General features: G+C 41.3%; 1 protein-coding gene across 1 annotated transcript in view; it reads left to right on the top strand.

The window, feature by feature from the left end:
• Nucleotides 1-18,458, top strand: part of RARB (retinoic acid receptor beta) — a 479,431-nt gene that overhangs the window by 261,484 nt on the left and 199,489 nt on the right. The gene's annotated exons all lie outside the window — the stretch shown is intronic.

Here is an 18,458-nt window from a genome sequence, read left to right as displayed (position 1 = left end):
TTGTTTGGTTTTTTTTGTGGAGGTGGGGGGGATCCATTCTCTTAGCCAACAATCCATCTATCATTCTCTCCCGATGAATTTTATATTTTAGCTAAAACACACCATACAGATCCCCTACTCCTGAAAATGACTGTTAACGGAACAGCTGAGTGTGGGGTTATCCCATCACTCACAATAGGCTCCTTCACAGAGATCCACTTCTTTCCTTTAACAAGAATTTACAAGCTAAGATATACTCAAGTCAGCCTGGGCTGCCTCCGTGTTTCCTTCTGTCTGGCTAATGATACGGTGCTTTTACAGGTGCTGTCCTTAAACAGTTTCACAAATCTTGTCTCCAGGGTTTTTCTCAAGCTGGCAGCACAATAAACGCTGGGAACAGATTGCCATGTCCTCTAGTTCTCATCTGAATAACGCGGTTCTTTTTATGCCGCAGTCGCAACTGAGGTTGGCTGAACTTATAAAGAATTATTTAATTCATTCTAGTCTTCATTCCTTTTGAATATTGAAGAGGCAAACTGTCTAAGCCTAGTGGCTTTGGAGTTACCCATAAGGGATTGGAACGTGTGTGTGTGTATGTGTGTTTCCGTTATTTATTCTTTGCTTTATTTGTTTTATAATCCCCTGAGCCATATTAGAGTAAACCTAGAAAAAAATTAGTGGGTCTGAACAGAAACTTGATGGACAGTGGGACCTCAAGTCCCCTCACCTGTACCGGGGTGGGCTCACAGGAGCTGATTTTTGGCATCTCTGTGTTCCGTGACATCATGTTGGTTGGCGGTTGAAATTGGCCAGGGTATAAATATTTACACCGTGGAAATGAGCAAACACTACAAATCAAGGTTTTGTTTTGCTTTGTTTTCCCAGAGAGCCAGTTGTTAAATATTTATGAGCACCCAGCTGGGCAAAGGTCAACCTATATTTGGCAAAAGAGGTCAAGACCCCACAAAAGCATTTGAAAAATTTTCAGAGGAATTGGAACTGCTTCTCTAGATCAATGCTTCCCAGCTCTGTGAGATCCAGTACCTCCTTTGTGTATTCAATATTTCGTAACATCTGTTCAACTATCGTGAAGTGAAATTCACAGGTAATATAATCTACCTGGGCAAAACATTTATAAAAATCACCATAAAATCCCAATGATAATGTAAAGGATAACTGTGAAAGGAAAATAACTTAAAATAATCTGTATTTTAATATGCAAATGTTGGAGCATAACCACACTGGAAGCTATGACAGAGTAGCCAGGTGCTCATTTCTTTCTGTAAAACTAGCATGAACGCTTCAGGTACACTGCAGACTGGCAGAGGTGAGGGCTTGGCGAATCCAAGTGATTTTCTGTAAAGGTGAACAACTCTTGGTAAAATCTGGCACAAAACAAAACACTCTCTTCCCTCAGTTCAGAAGGTAGTTCCATCTTGGAAGATCCAGTGCATGTTAAAACCATGCCCCCAAAATAGCTTGTGTGTATATGTAAGAATAATTTAAGTTCTAGACTCAGGTTATTTACTGCATGAATTACTTACGTGCAAAAGTCATATGGGATGTGGGCAGTGCTTCGTTGCGTAAAACAGCTGGGATCTCTGGCACCACCCACTAAATGCCAGTAGTGCCCCCAGGCAAAGAGACATCTAGAAATATCCCCTAAAGACTCCCAAAGTGCTCTAGAGAATGGTACAGCCCTGGATGAGAACGAGCACTCTAAGCGAGGTTCCAAGAGCCTGCCCTGGAGTGTCATGAGCTGGGACTGGCTTGTCTCCATGGGTTGGAATGAAAAAAAGGAGAATTTACTTGCTGAAAGGCTGCTGACCACTGGGCATCCAGAGAGGACGTCTCAGGCTACCCCAGATGCTCAGTGAGTCTACAAGATGCAGGGATACCTTTGGGAAGGGGCAGTGCAGCAGGGGCCGGCAGTGCAGGATGCTGCCTGGGAACTGCGAGGCTGAGTGAAGAAGTGGGTAGGAGCAGCCAACACTAGGGAGATGGCACATTATGGTGGAATCACCAACCCTGCTGTTAAAAAGTGTGTTTCAGCCAGTCAGTTCCAACTCATGTCAACCCAGTGTGTGTCAGAGTAGAACTGTGCTCCCTAGGGTTTTCAATGACTGCTTTTTTGAAAGAAGATTGCCAGGACTTTCTTCGGAGGCACCTCTGGGCAGATTCTAGCCTCCAGACTTTTGGTTAGCAGCCAAGCGCATTAACTATTTGCACCACCCAGGGACTAGAGCAGTCATTATATGGAGTATTGGGGAACTGAGGAGTCCTTTGAAATAACTCTGCAAATTATCTGAGGGCTCTCGGCGTTGAGTGTGATAGCATTTCCTTCTACTCATACACTGTGATCAAGCTCCTTCTTGGTGGAGAATTGATAACTGACAATCAGACTATGCATAGGAAAAGGAATATTTTATTTTTCTTTGTCTTCTATCTCTCATTCTCTCCCTTCTCCTGTAAATTATTTTCTCAGATTGTTATTTAAAAGACAAAAATCAGACCCTAATACCTGGAGATATTGATGTTTTTTCATTAGGTGTTGGTATTAACCAAGGGTCTGGTTATGTAGATGTTGGCATGGAGTTTCATAAAAATGCACTCTGTACACTAACTAGACAATAGATAAGTGGTAACTTTGATAAAGGGGAAGTCAGCACAACTTGACCAAGGCAAGGTCATGGAAGCTTCATAAACATCCAAACTCCCTGAGGAACCGAATTACTGGGCTGAAGGCTGCGGGCCATGGTCTTGAGGGACATCTAGCTCACTTCGCATAACATAGTTTATAAACAAAATGTTGTACATCTGACTTTGGTGAGTAGCATCTGGAGTCTTAAAAGCTTGTCAGTGGCCATCTAAGATACTCCACTGGTCTCACCCCATCAGGAGCAAGGGAGAATGAAGCAAACCAAAAACACAGGGGAAGATTAGTCCAAAGGACAAATGGACCACAACTACCACAGCCTCCACCAGACTGAGTCCAGCACAAATAGATGGTGCCCAGCTACTACTACCAACTGCACTGCTCTGACAGAGATCACAGTAGAGGGTCCCGGACAGAGCTGGAGAAAAACATAGAACAAAGTTCAAACTCACGAAAAAAGACCAGATTTACTGGTCTGACAGAGACTGCAGAAACCCCAAGAGTATGACCCCCATACACCCTTTTAACTCAGTACTGAAGTCACTCCTGAGGTTCACCCTTCAGCCAAAGATTAGATAAGCCCATAAACAAAACTAAACTAAATGGGCACACCAGCTCAGGGGCAACGACGAGAAGGCAGGAGGGAACAGGAAAGATGGTAATGGGGAATCCAAGATCGAGAATGGGAGAGTTGACATGTTGTGGGGTTGGCAATCAGTGTCACAAAACAATACGTGTATTAATCGTTTAATGAGAAGCTAATTTGCCCTGTAAACCTTCATCTAAATTACGATTTAAAAAAAAGGTGCTTTGTACTTCAGAGTTAAATATTTACAGCTAGTTCTATAGGGACATAGTGACATCTATCTTTTTTTTTTTTTTTAAACTTTTTTCCCCAATATTTGACCTGCTTTTGATAAGAGCTCCTTACCCTCTGGAGACTGTTGACTAGAATGGTTCTCAAACTTTTCCAGCTCAAGGACCAATCATATAAATTTTATTATTAATTTACTCTCTGTTTGTTAAGCAAATACTTTTATTGAAGTGTGACATAAATAGAAGTTATGCAAATCGTAAATATACAGTTTGATGGATTTGTTTTTTTTTTACAACCAAAGACGTACATTAAACTAACACATAGTTCAAGAAATAGAACATAACTAGAACAACAAAAACCCTTCTGTACCCTTGGTAGCATAGTGGTTAAGTGCTCTTCTGCTAACCAGAAGTTCAGCTGTTCAAACCCACCAGCCACTCTGCAGAAGAAAGATGTAGCAGTCAGCTTCCATAAAGATTTACATCCTTGGAAACCCTATGAGGCAGTTCTATTCTGTCCTGTAGGGTCCTTATGAGTTGGAATCAACTCAACAACAACAGGTTTAGTTTTGGTTTTTGGTTTTCTCCCTCCTAGTCACTAGTCCTGATGCAAGGATAACCAGTATCCTTAACTTCTAACAGCATTGATCAGTTAGGCCTGCTTTTGAACTTTATGTAAATAGAATCGTAGAGCAGAATGTTTTTGTGTATGTGGCTTCTTTCACTCAATGTTGTACTTGTGGCATTCTTCCACACTATTGCATGTAGTTGCAGCTTATTCAGAGTCCTTGGGTGGTGCAAATGGTTAACACACTTGGCTGCTAAGTGAAAGGTTGGAGGTTCAAGTCCAGACAGAGGCACCTTGAAGAAAGCCCTGGTGGTCTGGTTCTGAAAAATCAGCCATTGAAAACCCTGTGGAGCACAGTTCTACTCTAACACACACGAGGTCACCATGAATTGGAAGCCACTTGATTATTTTGGTAGTTTATTCATTCTCATTGCTGGATAATAGTCCATGTGTCAATATATCAAGTTATTTATCTGTTCTACTGTTGATGGACATTTGGTAGTTTTCAGTCTGGGACTATTATGAATAATGCTGCTTGGACCCAATTTTTATATATGTCTTCGCTTGAACATATGTATGCATTTATATTGGGTGTATATGTAGGAATGAAATTATCAAGTTGTAGGGTTTGGGGTATGTTCGGATTTCAGTAGGTATTACCAAATGGTTTCCCAAGATTGTTGTACAGATTTCTATTCCCACAGGCAGTGTATGAAAATTCCACATCATCACCAACCCTTGGTATCGTTGTTTTGTTTTAATTTTAGTTATGCTCGTGGGTGTGTAGTGGTATTGTGTCATGGCCTTAAATTTTATTTCTCAGGTAACTAATGAAGTTGAACATCTCTGAAACCAAGGTTGGTGTTCAGCTGGAACATCAGCATGTCTACAATTTCTTCTCAAGCATTAATGTTTTTCATTGTACTAGTTGTTAAATATTTTGTTAAATACTGTTGTTCATAATGGCCTTACTGAGGTATAATTGACATACAATAAGCTGCACATGTTTAATGTGTAAAAATTCGATAAGTTTTGACATACGTATCCATCTGTGAAAACATCACCCAGTCAAGATCATGAATACAATAATCTCACCCTCCTGCGCCTCCTAGTTCCCTCAGTTTCTCTCCCAAACAACCCCTGATCTGCTTTCTCCTGTAGTAAATCAGTTTCCATTTCCTAGAAACTTACATAAATGGAATGATATTTTATAAACTATTTTGTGTCTTGCTTAATTATGTATCAGCATAATTATTTTGAGATTCATCTATATTGTAGCATATATCAGTAGTTCATCCCTTTTTATTGCCAAGTAGTATTCCATTGAATGGATGGATATACCACAGCTTGTTTATCCATTTACCCATTGATAGATATTTGGGTTGTTTCCAGTTTTGGGGTAAAAAAAAAAAAAGCTGCTACAGATATTCATATACAAGTCATTGTATAGAGATATGCTTTCATTTCTCTTGAGTAAATACCTGGGAGTGGAATAGCTGGATCATTTGGTGGGTGTGTGTTTACCTTTTGAAGAAACTTTCAAACTGTTTCCAATGTGGTTGTATGGTTTTATATTTCCACCAGCAGTGTGTAAGAGTTCCAATTTCTCTATATGCACAGCAACACTTGATATGATCAATTGTTTTTTTTAATTTTACCAATTCAAATAGCTGTGTAGTGGCACAATTATATGCCTCTATTCTTTTTCTTCTTGATGTTTGTGCTATGGTTATTATACATTTTACTTACAGATATGTTAAATATGTAGGAGTACATTGTTACGACTTTTTGTTTGTACAACTGTATTTTAGAGTTTTAAATAATAGAAAAAAATCACATGCTATGCTCTTCATTCCTTTGTGTAGATTAAGGAGCAAAAATTGTGGTCCATGAGCCTGTCACCTCTTTTTGTAAATAAAGTTTTATTGTAACACAGCTGCATCTATTTTTCTGTGGCTACTTTTACACTACTACAGCAGAGTTGAGTAGTTGCAACGGAGACTATGCATCGTGCAAGCCTAAACTGTTTACTGTCTAATCCTTTAAGGATTCATACTTCTAACTTCTATCATTTTCCTTTTGCTTGAAGGACTTCTTTTAATAATTGTTGTATTGTGAGTCTGCTGAGGATGAATTCTTTCAGCTTTTGTATGTCTGAAAACATCTTTATTTCACCTTTGTTTCTGATAGGCTTAGAATTCTAATAAAACAGTCTTGTTTTTTTTCTTTTAGTACTTCAAAGATGGTGCAACGCTGTCTTCTCACTTGCTTTGTTTCAGATGAGAAATCTACTGTCATCTTATCTTTGTTCCTCTGTATATAACATGTCTTTTTTTCCTGACTGCTTTGAAAATTTTCTCTTTATCACTGGTTTCGAACAATTGTTTATGATGTACCTTGATGTAGTTTTATTCAAGTGTCTTGTGCTTGGGATTCCTTGAGCTTCGTGACTCTTCAGGGTTAGAGCTTTTATCAAATTTGGAAGTTTTTAGCGATTCTTTCCTCAAATATTTTTCTGTTCCTCCTTTTGTTTTAGGGACCCCCATCCACTCCCATTACATATACCAGGGCACTAAAAGTTGTCCTTTAGCTCAATGATGCTCTTTTCATATTTTTAAAATTCTTTTTACTGTCTGTGTTTCATTCAGGAAATTTCTATATCTGTATCTTCAAGTTCACTATCGTATTTTTATGCAAATAACACGCACCTTCTGAGTTTATTTGCCAGCTGCATCCTCCCCGCCGCAAGGTACCCTCACAAGTGCCACCATGCCAATCCTCTTCCACACATTGCTGTTAAAAAAAAAAAAAATTAGCAAAGCGCACTTACAAAAATACCTCAAGAGGGGAGGGTGCAGACAGCACACAAATGCAGAAGGCATGTTATTTGTATAAAATATGGTAATCTTTTTCTTTTGCTATGTCTAATCTATCGTTAATCCTATGCAGTATATCTTTCACCTGAGACATTGTAGTTTTCATCTCTAGAAGTTTGATTTGGGTCTTTTCTATCTCTCTCATGTCTCTTATTATTTGAACCTATGGAATATAGTTACAATAATTGTTTTAATGTCCTTGTCTGCAAATTCTAACAGCTATGTTAGTTCTGGATTGATCTCAGTTGATTAATTATTCTCTTCCTTATGGGTCATGTTTCTTGCTTCTTTGCATGCCCAGTAGTCTTTGACTGGATACCCAAAACCGAAACCTATTGCCGTCGAGTCGATTCCGACTCATAGCGACCCTACCAGACGTTGTGAAGATTACTTTGTTTGGTGCTGGACATTTTTGTATTTCTACAAATATTCCTGAACTTTGTCCTGGGCAGCAGTTAAGTTGCTTGGAGACAGTTTGATCCTTGCAGGTGTTCTATGATTTGTTAGGTGTGTGTGGAGTAGTGCTCCCTGAAGTGCTAATTACTCCACACCACTGAAGCAGGACCTTTCAGAGTACACTATCCCAATGCTCATGAATTATGAGTGTTTCAAGCCTGGCTGGTGAGTACAGGCACTATTCGTGGCCCGGTGTGAGGCTCAGGCACCGTGCTCGTTAATAACCCTTTGAGATGATTCTCCTCCTGCCCTGGGGTAGCTCCCTCACGCGCCTGCACTGACCCGTTGTTGTTGTTTGTTGCCACTGAGTTGGCCTCTGACTCCTGGGGACTCGTGCACAATGTACCAAAAACGCTGCCCAGTCCTGGAGCATCCCTGTGATCGATTGTGGATTAGACTGTTATGATCCATAGGGTTTTCACTGGCTGATTTTTCACAAGTAGATTGCCAGCCCTTTCCTAGTCCATCTTAGTCTGGAAGCTCCACTAAAACCTGTTGTGCATCACACCAACACGCAAGCCTCCACTGACAGACGGGGGTGGTGGTTGCATGTGAGGTACACTGGCCAGGAATCAAACCAGGATCTCCCATATGGAAGGCAAGAATTCTCCCACTGAATTCCCACTGACCCCATGCACTGAGCTCTACTCTGCTAGATACTGGAAGGGACCCTCTGTAAATCTTCAGTGTTCTCCCTCTGCGTATGTCTCTCGTCTTTGCTTCTCTGTCTTGTAAACTCTAGCTGCCTTGGTGTTCTCAGTCTCAGCTCCACCTGCTGAACTCTGGGAGCCCACCAGTCTCTTCCTGTGTTTCCCCTTGTTAGACCTCAGCCTGAAAACTCTCTCAAGGCAGTAAACTTCAGCAATTGAAGAAGTCATCTCATTTGCTTCCCATCTCTCAGGGATTGTTTTCTTTCATTGCCTAATGCCCAATATCTTAAAACCTGTTGTGTTATTTATTTTGTCTGGTTTGTTTGCTTGCTTGGGTTGTTCCAGGCAAGTGGGTAAATCCAGTCCCTGTTACCCCAAATTGGCTGGAAGTGCCAGTCTTAAATATTGCTTTTATGAGTAGTCCCCTCATATTGCCTAATATTGCAATATCTATACCAGCAGCAATGACATTATCAGGTCATACATATATGGTCCATTAAAAACCGTCTTCCGGCCTGTACAACCAGCAAGGGCAACCAGTGGTCTCTTGGACGCCATTTCAGAATTACTGTCCCAAAGCATTTTGAAACAATTTGTCCTACGTAGTAAGAAAAATTAAAAAGTATTTAAAATCGTCCTTTCTAGCCTGTACATAGGTTGAATTTCCTCATCAGTGAACTAAAAGCACTCGGCCTAGGGCCGTGGATTTTTTTTTTTTCCTAATAATGTCTTATAATAATTAGTTCTAATTTTATTTTACTTACAACAGGGCCATTCTGAAGCAGTAGATGATAGTTTTTGCCAATTTTGTGTTTCTTTCAACTTGTACGTGGTTCTACTAATCATTGCTTTCCCAGAAGTACTATTCATGCATTCGTTCATTCAGTAAACATTTACTGAGTGCTTATTATGTGTCATGTGCTATTCTAATTGTGGTGGCCATTACAGCGAGCTGGGTGGAGTTGCTGCCTTCCAGGAGATACGTTCTGCCATGGGGGGTGGGGGGACATACAATCAAGAATAAATATATAAATCAAGTGGTACCTTAGTTTCTTAGTGCTGCTATAACAGAAATACCAAAAGTGGGTGGTTTTAACAAACACAAACATATTTTCATACAGTTTGGAAGGCTTGAAGTCCAAAATCAGGGCGCCGACTCTAGGCGAAGACTCTCTGCCCAGTCTGAGGGAAAATCCTTGTCTCAGCTTCTCTAGCATTCTTCTCCGCGTTTGTTCCTTGGCTATCTCCACGTGGCATATATCTTCCCTTCTGTTTGTTCTTACATCTCTGTGCCTAATCTTTCTTTTTATATCTCAAAAATGAGTAGGTTGAAGACAAACCTACACTGATAATGGCCTCATTAACACAACAAAGAAAACCCTATTCCCAAATGGAATTATATCCACAGGTAGAGGGATTAGGATTCCAGCATACTTTTTTTGGGAAAAAGTCAATCTATAACAGGTGGTAATAAGGGCTCTAAATGAGAAATGTGAGGCCAAGAAACCAACAGTGATGGGCATGATCTAGAATTCTATTTTAAATCTAGTCATCATTGTCTCAATGAAGGCAACATATTTGACAAGACCTGACAAAAGTGAGGGAATAAACTGTGTGGTTATCTAGGCAAAGAGTATTCCAGGCAGAGCAAAAATAAGTTCAGAACCACTGAGGAAGTGTTGACATGTTTTAAAAATAGCCATAGAGGGTTCCTAGAGTATATGAATTGAGAATTCTAAATCTGGAAGAAAGCGTAGATATCATCCAGTTCCCGGATTGCCCGTGGAGTTCATCTTCAAAGCCAATTTAGTGGATTGGTAGTGAATGCCTATAGCAGGGATCTGCAAACTCTTTTTGTAAAGGTCTACATTGTAAATATATTTGACTTTGTGGGCCATGTGGTTTCTGTTGCAATGACTCAACTCTGTCATTATACTGTGAAAGCAGCCATAGACAACAGTAATCAATCATGGGTGTGCAGTGTGCCAATAAAACTTTATTTACAAAAACAGGTGGCAGGCTGAATTTAGCCCTTGGAGTTTGCCAACCCCTGGCCTAGAGTATGCTGTTGGGCAGCCTTACCTAGTTCTTTCAGAGGGACACATTCCTCATTTGGGCCTGGCCTAGTCTCTCCTTTCTTGCTGGCCAGACTGGTTATCATGGGCTCAGTAGGGGCACCTCAGCAATGTATTTGCCAAACCTGAGTCACATCAGCCTCCTCATGCAACTGATGAGAACAGAGAAGTTCTCACAAGCTGTTAGTGGAAAGCTAGAGCTGTGGTATCCCAACAGTTTTGCTTCACTAACCTACCCTTGGAATCTCTGAATTGAACAAATAGTTAAGCGCTGGAGTACCAGCCAAAAGGTTGGAGATTCAAACCCACCCAGAAGCGCCTCAAAAGACAGGCGTGACAATCTAATTCTGAAAGGTCACAGTCTTAAAAACCCCATGGAGCAGTTCTGCTCTGCACACATGGGGTCACCATGAGTCGAAATCGACTTGACAGCAACTAAAAACAACAGCCTCCTTCCCCTCCCAGGTTTGCCACAAACTACGTACTTGATGATAACAGAACCTGTGGGACTGCCTCCCTTTCCAAGAACAGCCCACGTGCCCAGGACCAGCCTAAGGCTGGAGTGGCACCTTTCCCGGAAAAGCCATTGATCACATTCAGAGGTAGAAGCGAGGGCTTCTGCAGAACTTTGATCACATCCTGTTTATGCCACAGAGAAAAACAAAAGAATTCTGCCGCTTGCCTCTGAATCTGGTGCACAGGTGGGAATGGAAGTATGCTGTGTTCCCTGCACCGGCCAGTTTGGCCCGCAAGAAAGGAGAGAATAGGCCTGACCCAGCTAGGGAAGAAGAGTTAGTCTTTAACACGAGGGAGGTCTCACAGAGGCTCATGCAATTGTATGTTTTCATATGTGAAGGACAGGATCAGGAAAATATACATAGTGGAAAAAATACCAAGATCATCTTTTGCTTATATTAAATCTAAACAAATCATAGAAGATGTGATTAATTAGAACATAGGCTAAACTTAATTTTTAAAAAGACCCAGAAAGAAGACAACATAAATGAGATAGAAGTTTATTTCTCTCTGATGTGACAGTGTAGAGGGGAGTGGTCTAGGCTGGGAGAGCAGCTATGTGTCACACAGACATTCAGGGACCCAGGTTCCTTCCACCCTGTGGCTTTGCCTTCCCCTGGGCTGCTGTCCTAGTGTTTGTGCTCCATGCAGGACCCTGCAGCACCCCAGCTGGCAGGAAAGGGGGAAGATAGTAAGCGGAAGGCGGGGAATCACTTTTTAAGAACATGACATGGAACCTGCACAGAATACTTCTGATTATATTTTTTTGGTGAGAACATGGTCATAAGAGGAAGTGGGAAATGTAGTGTCTACTGGGTAGCCATGTGCTGAGCTAAAAACCTACTATTGTGAAAGAACAGGATAATGGATTTGGGGGACATGGGAATGAAATTAGCAGTTTGTCATGGAGTTTATAAAAAGAGGTAGCAAAACATATCGTCTCTTTTTACCCAGTGTCTGAAGAGTCATGTCTAACATTATGTAGTACTTAAGAAGTTTTATGAAGATCTTTCTCATACATTATTTCATTTAATTCTTCAACATTATTTTCATTGGAAGTAGATATTATCATTTGTAGCAGACATTGTCTTTGTTTACAAATGAGAAAGCTAGGTTAGGCTCAGAAGGATTATGAGATTAACAAAAATTTGCAAAGCCAGTAAGTACAGAGCCAAGACTTGAATCTAGGGCTTCTCATTCCAGGCTTGAGGCTCCACCATTTCCTCTCCCAGCAATTTATCTTTCTTAACATTTAAGCCCTCATGGCGCAACAGATAAGCGCTCGGCCAAAAACCAAAAGGTTGGTGGTTCGAACCTATCCAGCCACTCTGAGAGAGAAAAAGATCCGATGATCTACTCCTGTAAGGATTCCAAAACACCAGACCTGCTGCCATCAAGTCAATGACCCTATAGGACAGAGTAGAACTGCCCCATAGGGTTTCCAAGGAATGGCTGGTGGATTCGAACTGCCGACCTTTTTGGTTAGCAGCCGAGCTCTTAACCACTGCACCACCAAGCCTCCCCTGTAAGGGTTACAGTTTAGAAGACCCTATGGGGCAGTTCCACTCTGTCACATAAGGTTGCCTATGAGTCTAGATCAACTTGAAGTCACCTAATAACAACAGTACTCTGAAGATATTCACCAAGTGGAAAAACCCCTCAGAGCAGAGTTGACATGTTAGTGTACAGAGTAAATGCCTGATAACCTTGATCAAAATGCAGATTACCTGACCCTACTCTAGACATTTTCATTAGGCAGCCCTGAATGTGAAGCCTGAGAATCGCCACACTTGAGGAATCATTGCAGTATCTCTTACATTTTATCATTGCATTTTGCTTAAACAGAGAGGGGAGATAGGTCCTATTTTACCTACTCTTTCCCTCTCCTGCCTTCCCGTGCTTATGTGTCACCGTAAATATGGGGAACGTGTCTTTCTGAAACATCTTTGCTTATCTCTTTTGAAGCATCTCTAACTTAAAAACAAACAAATCATGACAAAATGGCAAAAACTCGTTTTGGAGCCCACCACAATATCCTCCCGAAGAAGTTTCTAAAGCCCTTTGTTGAGGTAGATGCTGAGACTGTGGCTTTACGCCCTGCGGTTTGAAAGGCAAGAGAAAAACTTCTTTTTTCCATCAAAAATATTTATATTGTACTCACACTATGTGTGTGTCAGTGTAACGTGCTTATATACGTACCATTGTTTCCCCAACAGAAATTTCACGGGGGTTTCTATCAAGCTTTCTGTTAGCTTTACAATTCCCGTTCAACCACATTGGGCTTTTTATTTGCCTTTTTCTCTGTTCAGACACCAGGGTGAATTTAAACTGCATTCCCTCTCCTGCTGCCTCTCTGATGTATTTGCTACTTTTTTACATTCCCTTCCCCTGTAGAATGGGATGGAAATTCCTCTGGGCCTTTAACTTTCCCTCAGAGTCAGAAACTTTTGTGTTGCTAATAGAACTTGACTTTATTAGCATTTCAAATCCTGGGATGCTCTTAGAGATCAGGGTTAGATCTGAGGGGCTCCCCAGCCACAACCTGATTTATCAAACCTGTTTAACTGAAATCCCTAGTGGCCAATGTCTTTGACCTTTTTTTTCCTGTCAGCACAGCTCACAGGAAATTCTTTTCAAACCGGCCTTTTCTAACTGTTCAGGGATTCTAGAGAGATACATGCATCGCCCGAGAAGTTTCTATTTTCTGCCTCTCCCAACTTTTTTTTTTTTTTTTTCTTTAATCTATTGCTTCCCAAAAAGCCATAATACTCTGCCTATCACCTTTGGTGGTTTGGTCATGGATGGATGGGTAGGTGCATGGGTAGATGGATGAAGCAGTGGATGGGTGGGTAAGCAGAAGGGTGGGTGGATTGGTGGATGGGTGGGTGGATGTATGAGTGGATGGATATCAGATAGGTGGATAGGTAGGTGGATGGGCTGAATGATGATGGATAGACAGAGATAAGATAGGTAATGCAAGTCTTTCATTTTGCACAATAGCCTTGCCATTTAGTTAATTATAATTGGCCTTATGTTCCTAAGGCTGAATGAGCACTATTTCTGCAGAAAACAGCAAGTCCTGTGATCTATTTCCTGCTTCCCACAGGAGCAGTAGAGTGGCGCTTGTCAAATATTTCATTGTCGTTTTGACACAGTGTCTGCTTTGTAAAATTAGAGGACTCACCCCCCTGTATATAATATATATAAACATGCTTCAGTGCAGTGGTTCTTAACCAGGCATATGTAGTAAAATCTTTTGGGGGAACTTGCTCCGCTTACATATGCCTGAACCCCACAGTCAGATATGCATGCTCTGATGGAAAATCACTCCTCTGACAGAAGATCTCTACGTGGTAGCAGTAGTATTTGAGCTTCTTTCTTCTTGTGGGTACCTGATACGTTTAAATATTTCTATGTTCCAGGCATTGTTCTAAGGGCTTCTTACTTGTATTACCTCATTTAATCTTTACTGCAATCTTTTAATGTAGGTACCATTAATATCTCCATTTCACAGATGAGATAATTAAGGCACCCAGATGTTAAGTAATTTGCCCAGGGTCACGCAGCTAGTAAATCATAAAGCCGGAGTTTAAACATACTAGGTGTCCAGTCTATGCTTCCACCCGCTATGTCACGCCATTTCTCTAATCGCTAAACTGATCGTTTGGAACACAGCGGCCCAAAGAAACTTTCCGAGATAATAGAAATGTTCTGTATCTGTGCTATCTAACATGGTAGCCACTAGCCACATGTGGCTTTTGAGCACTTTAAATTCTCTAGTACAGTGTGGCCCTTAAATTTTTAAATGCACGTAAGCATTGACCTGGCAATACTGCTACTAGTACTTTACCCAGTAGTTGTATGGTACACATACTGAATAATACTAGAAAGCTGGAAACAAGCAAGTGTTGGCTAGTTGAGTACTGGCTAAATGAATTACAATGCATTAACATACAGGGATTCTATTCAGTTATTTTTTAAAAAGTGAATTAAATCTATATGTACTATTTATTATGAATGGATGTTCAAGAAATATCGCTAAGCAAAAAAAAAAGTAGCATAACAATATGTATAATAAGATTATATTTGTGTAAAAGCAATGAAAAATCCCCCCAGGAAGATACACGGATATATGCCCAGCCCCTATCACAGTGCCTGGCACAGGGTAGGTACTCAGTGTTTGATGAGTGACTACATAGAGTGACTATATAGATATACACACATATATTTTTACTTTTCACTTCATATCCTTCTAGAGTAGGCTCTCTGAATTTGAGTGTGGATTATTTTTTAAAATATATGTATAAATACAAAAAGGGCAAAGTAAATGAGGAAACTCCAAAGAATCAGAGCGCTGGAGAGAAAGGGGCCAAAGGAAGGACACAGTGGCCAAAATGCATGGGGAGAAGACTTTTCTGAGGAAGGGCAAATGCTTGTTAGGGTTCTGGGAAGATGCAGTCCTTATCCTGATGCCTATAGCCACCTTCCTAGTTCACGGTTGAAAAGCGCTTTGATGTCTTCTGGTATAAGACCCACGGACGTCAACAGCTGTTACACGGCAGGTGTTCAGATTGAGGGGCCCGAAGCAAAGTTTCTTCGGGCTAGTTAGCATTAGAACTTCTCCCAGCCAGCCACCGACACAAAAGTATCTTTGCCTGCTGGCGTGCAGACCTGGGAGCAATGTCAGCACTTACCTTGTGCTGGCAAAATACCCCTGCCTTTGCTTCCCTGACAAAACACACAATTCACTCACCACTAGCTATTTATTCTCCTGCCAGCGCTGTGACAAGAGGGGTTTATATAGGATTAACAGTAAAAACAAAACAAAACAAAATGAGAAAACATGAAAGAGACAGGCGTGTCTTTTTAAAACGATCAGTACTCGCCTCCCTCCACCCCACCCCTGTAGGCCTGCACTTTGCATGCCTTGTGCCTGGGTTGGATATGTCTGCACCCGTGAGAACCTTTTTATTTAGACATCACAAGGCATCGGACCAATTTTGAACACAGCCGGCTGCCACACCGGTGCACGCAGACGCCTGTTCTTTCTTCACAAAACTCTCCAGTTCAAACATGTTTGCAAAGCATGATTCATGGTGTTTCTTTCTGGATTGTCCAGTGGGTAATTGCTGTATGAAAACCAGAGAAACAGATGTAGACCCTGAACCCCAGCTATAAATTTTTGTTTTATGATTATGGGTTTCAAATGCGCTGTGTCACACTGACAAATCTACAGTTACTTGAAACAAAATAGATTTGACTCTTCAACTTGTGCTTTTTGGTTTGTTTGTGGTTTGAAATAGTTTTATTAGAGTTTCTAGGAGCCCTGGTAGCACAGTGGTTAAAGTGCTCAGCTGCTAACCAAAAGGTCGATGGTTCAAACCCACCAGCCGCCCTGCAGGAGAAAGATGTAGCAGTCTGCTTGCGTAAAGATTACAGCCTAGGAAACCCTATGGTGCGGTTCTTCTCTGCCCAATAGGGTTGCTAGAAGTCGGAATCCACTCAGCAGCAGTGGGTTTAGTTTTTTTTATTGTCATTGATCAAACGAAGAAAATAGAGACGATGACGCATACCGTTTTATGCCGTACCAAGAGGATATTTGGGAAAGGTTTCTTTTAACTGTTTGACTAATGTTTAAAATGGGTGTCAATAGTTTAAGCTTCATTATCGACAAATTAACTAGGCTATTTTTCACCTTCTAGCATATTCATTAATCTTTATAGTTCATGGATATGCATTTAAGGAATTGTGGATTGTTTGTGTGTCTTTCCTTAACACTGCAGATGAAGAATTTGTAGGAGGAATCAAGTTTTCAAGAAGTGTGTGCAGGTGAGATTTCCTGCTGAAAAAATGATAAGAAACTTGTGGCTAAATTGTGGGGTTGCTTTAATAAATTAATACTTTGATTAAGTAATAGCTCGAACAATTGCTAGCGGCATAATTAATTCCTCATGAGAAATGATGAGGTGACTAGAGAACACTGCTGCATTAAAGACGTCCAAATGTTCTATTCACAAGGATTTAAATACTGATCATTCATTTCTAGGCCCAAGCATTTCTCTGCAGTTAGGTAATCCCAAGGTGATTATAAATTTAAAATTTTCTTTTACAAGAGAACAGAACAGCAGGTCTCCCAAGCCCTATCTCAAAACACACATATACACTTTTTCTTTTTTAATGCAATGGTACACTACTGGGGAAGAAATTTGGGAGCAGTTGTCACTCTTCCTAGATGAAACTGATTCTCTAGACTAAAAATGGAGGGGGAGAACTCTGGCGACACCCGTCTCATACGTCCAAGGAAGTGTCACGGCCTCCCCTTGCAACAGTTACCTGTACACACACACCTGTCAGCGGTGCTCTCTTTCTCATCTCAAATGTAAGTTCCGGCCGTAGTACTTTACATAGTCCCGCTTCCTTCGCTCCTCTGACAACTTTCCATCCACCTCCATTATCGGGTATAAAAGGAGCCCAGTTTCCAAGGAACTCTGAGGGCCATAAATAAGCATTTGGAGCTATAAGTCTCGTGGACCAAGTAGAAATTGACACATAATGCAGTGTTTTGTGTGTCTTTACAACTGTCTTAATGACAGTGTGTTAAATGTTTTCTAAATTCCTCTGTGCTCCCTTGCTTCAAATATGTGTTTTCTTTGTAGTTAAAGGGTTCTTATAATAAGGTTCTGTTGCAAAATGATGGCCATATAAGTGGGGGGGGGGGAGGCGGGACACACACAATTTCAGCAAAATCTCACCCCTTTATCATCCTAGACTTTTCAATAGCAAGAACTGAGCTTACTGGGCTGAAAATTGTTTTAATGTACCTTCATAAAAGGATCTTTGACTTGGTAAGTGTGTGTGATGCATACTTTTCATGTTACACCACGAGTGCCACTTAGCAACGCTGCGAGACAGAGCAGCGTTTCAGCATGGGGCAGGGTGCCCCCTGACAGGCTTTTAAAAGGCCTGGATGCCAACGCACATTCCAGCGCTATCCGCAAAAAAGAGTCAGGAGAGCAGTCTTCCCTGCAAAGGACAAGGCGGCTCTCCCGTCTGCACACCCACTCGCCCGCCCTGTTTTGTGGGAGAATTATAAGTAAATACTAGACCAGCAGGAGAGAAGGAGGTAGGGTATTTTAATTCCTCCCCAGAGTTTTCCTTTCTTTGATGTACATTGCATCCTTTAAGCAAGTTGTGCAAAATGGCTGCAGGGTGGATTGGCTCACCCTCTGAAAACTCTGTTTGCCTGGATTTATTTGTAAATATTGCATCTGACCCCCTCAGTGTTTTAAGCTGGGCTAGAAAGCCTCTCCTCCTTCTAGGCTGGGGCGGGGTGGGAGGAATTTTAAAAAATAATAATTTTCTCTTAAAATTACTCTGTACTAATAAAGCTAGGATTGGGCAGAGGGTGAGGGGGCCCTGGAATTTGGTGGTTAGTTGGTGAAAACTGGCCTTTGGAAACTTAAAGCCCTCACACCTTATCAGTTTTAAAAATATGTGCTCAATTGTGTGTGTGTGTATTTGTGTGTGATGAGAGGGGCCACCAACATTGCATTTTTGGGGTACAGGGCTGTGGGAACAACAAAGCAATTTTCACATTTGATGGGGATTCTAGGGAGCTGGGTCCTAGTCACGGTTCTGAGCTGTGTGACCTCAGGACTCAGCCTCTCTGGTCTTCTGTTTCCCTGGTAGAAAAATAAGAGGATGAGTCTTATTTATTCCAGGATGTGTACCGGGCGCCCTATACACTCTAGTTCGTGCTTATGGCTCTGAGGTAGGTGGTATTATATCCCCATTTTACAGATGAGGAAACTGAAGTCCAGAGTAGTTAACTATGTGTGCCAGATCACACAGCTGACAAGTGGTAGA

Source organism: Trichechus manatus, unplaced genomic scaffold (assembly GCF_000243295.1).
Source record: "Trichechus manatus latirostris isolate Lorelei unplaced genomic scaffold, TriManLat1.0 scaffold00049, whole genome shotgun sequence".
Classification (NCBI taxonomy): domain Eukaryota; kingdom Metazoa; phylum Chordata; class Mammalia; order Sirenia; family Trichechidae; genus Trichechus; species Trichechus manatus.
Note: the sequence above shows the minus strand (reverse complement) of the source record. Positions and strands in the feature narration are given on the sequence as shown.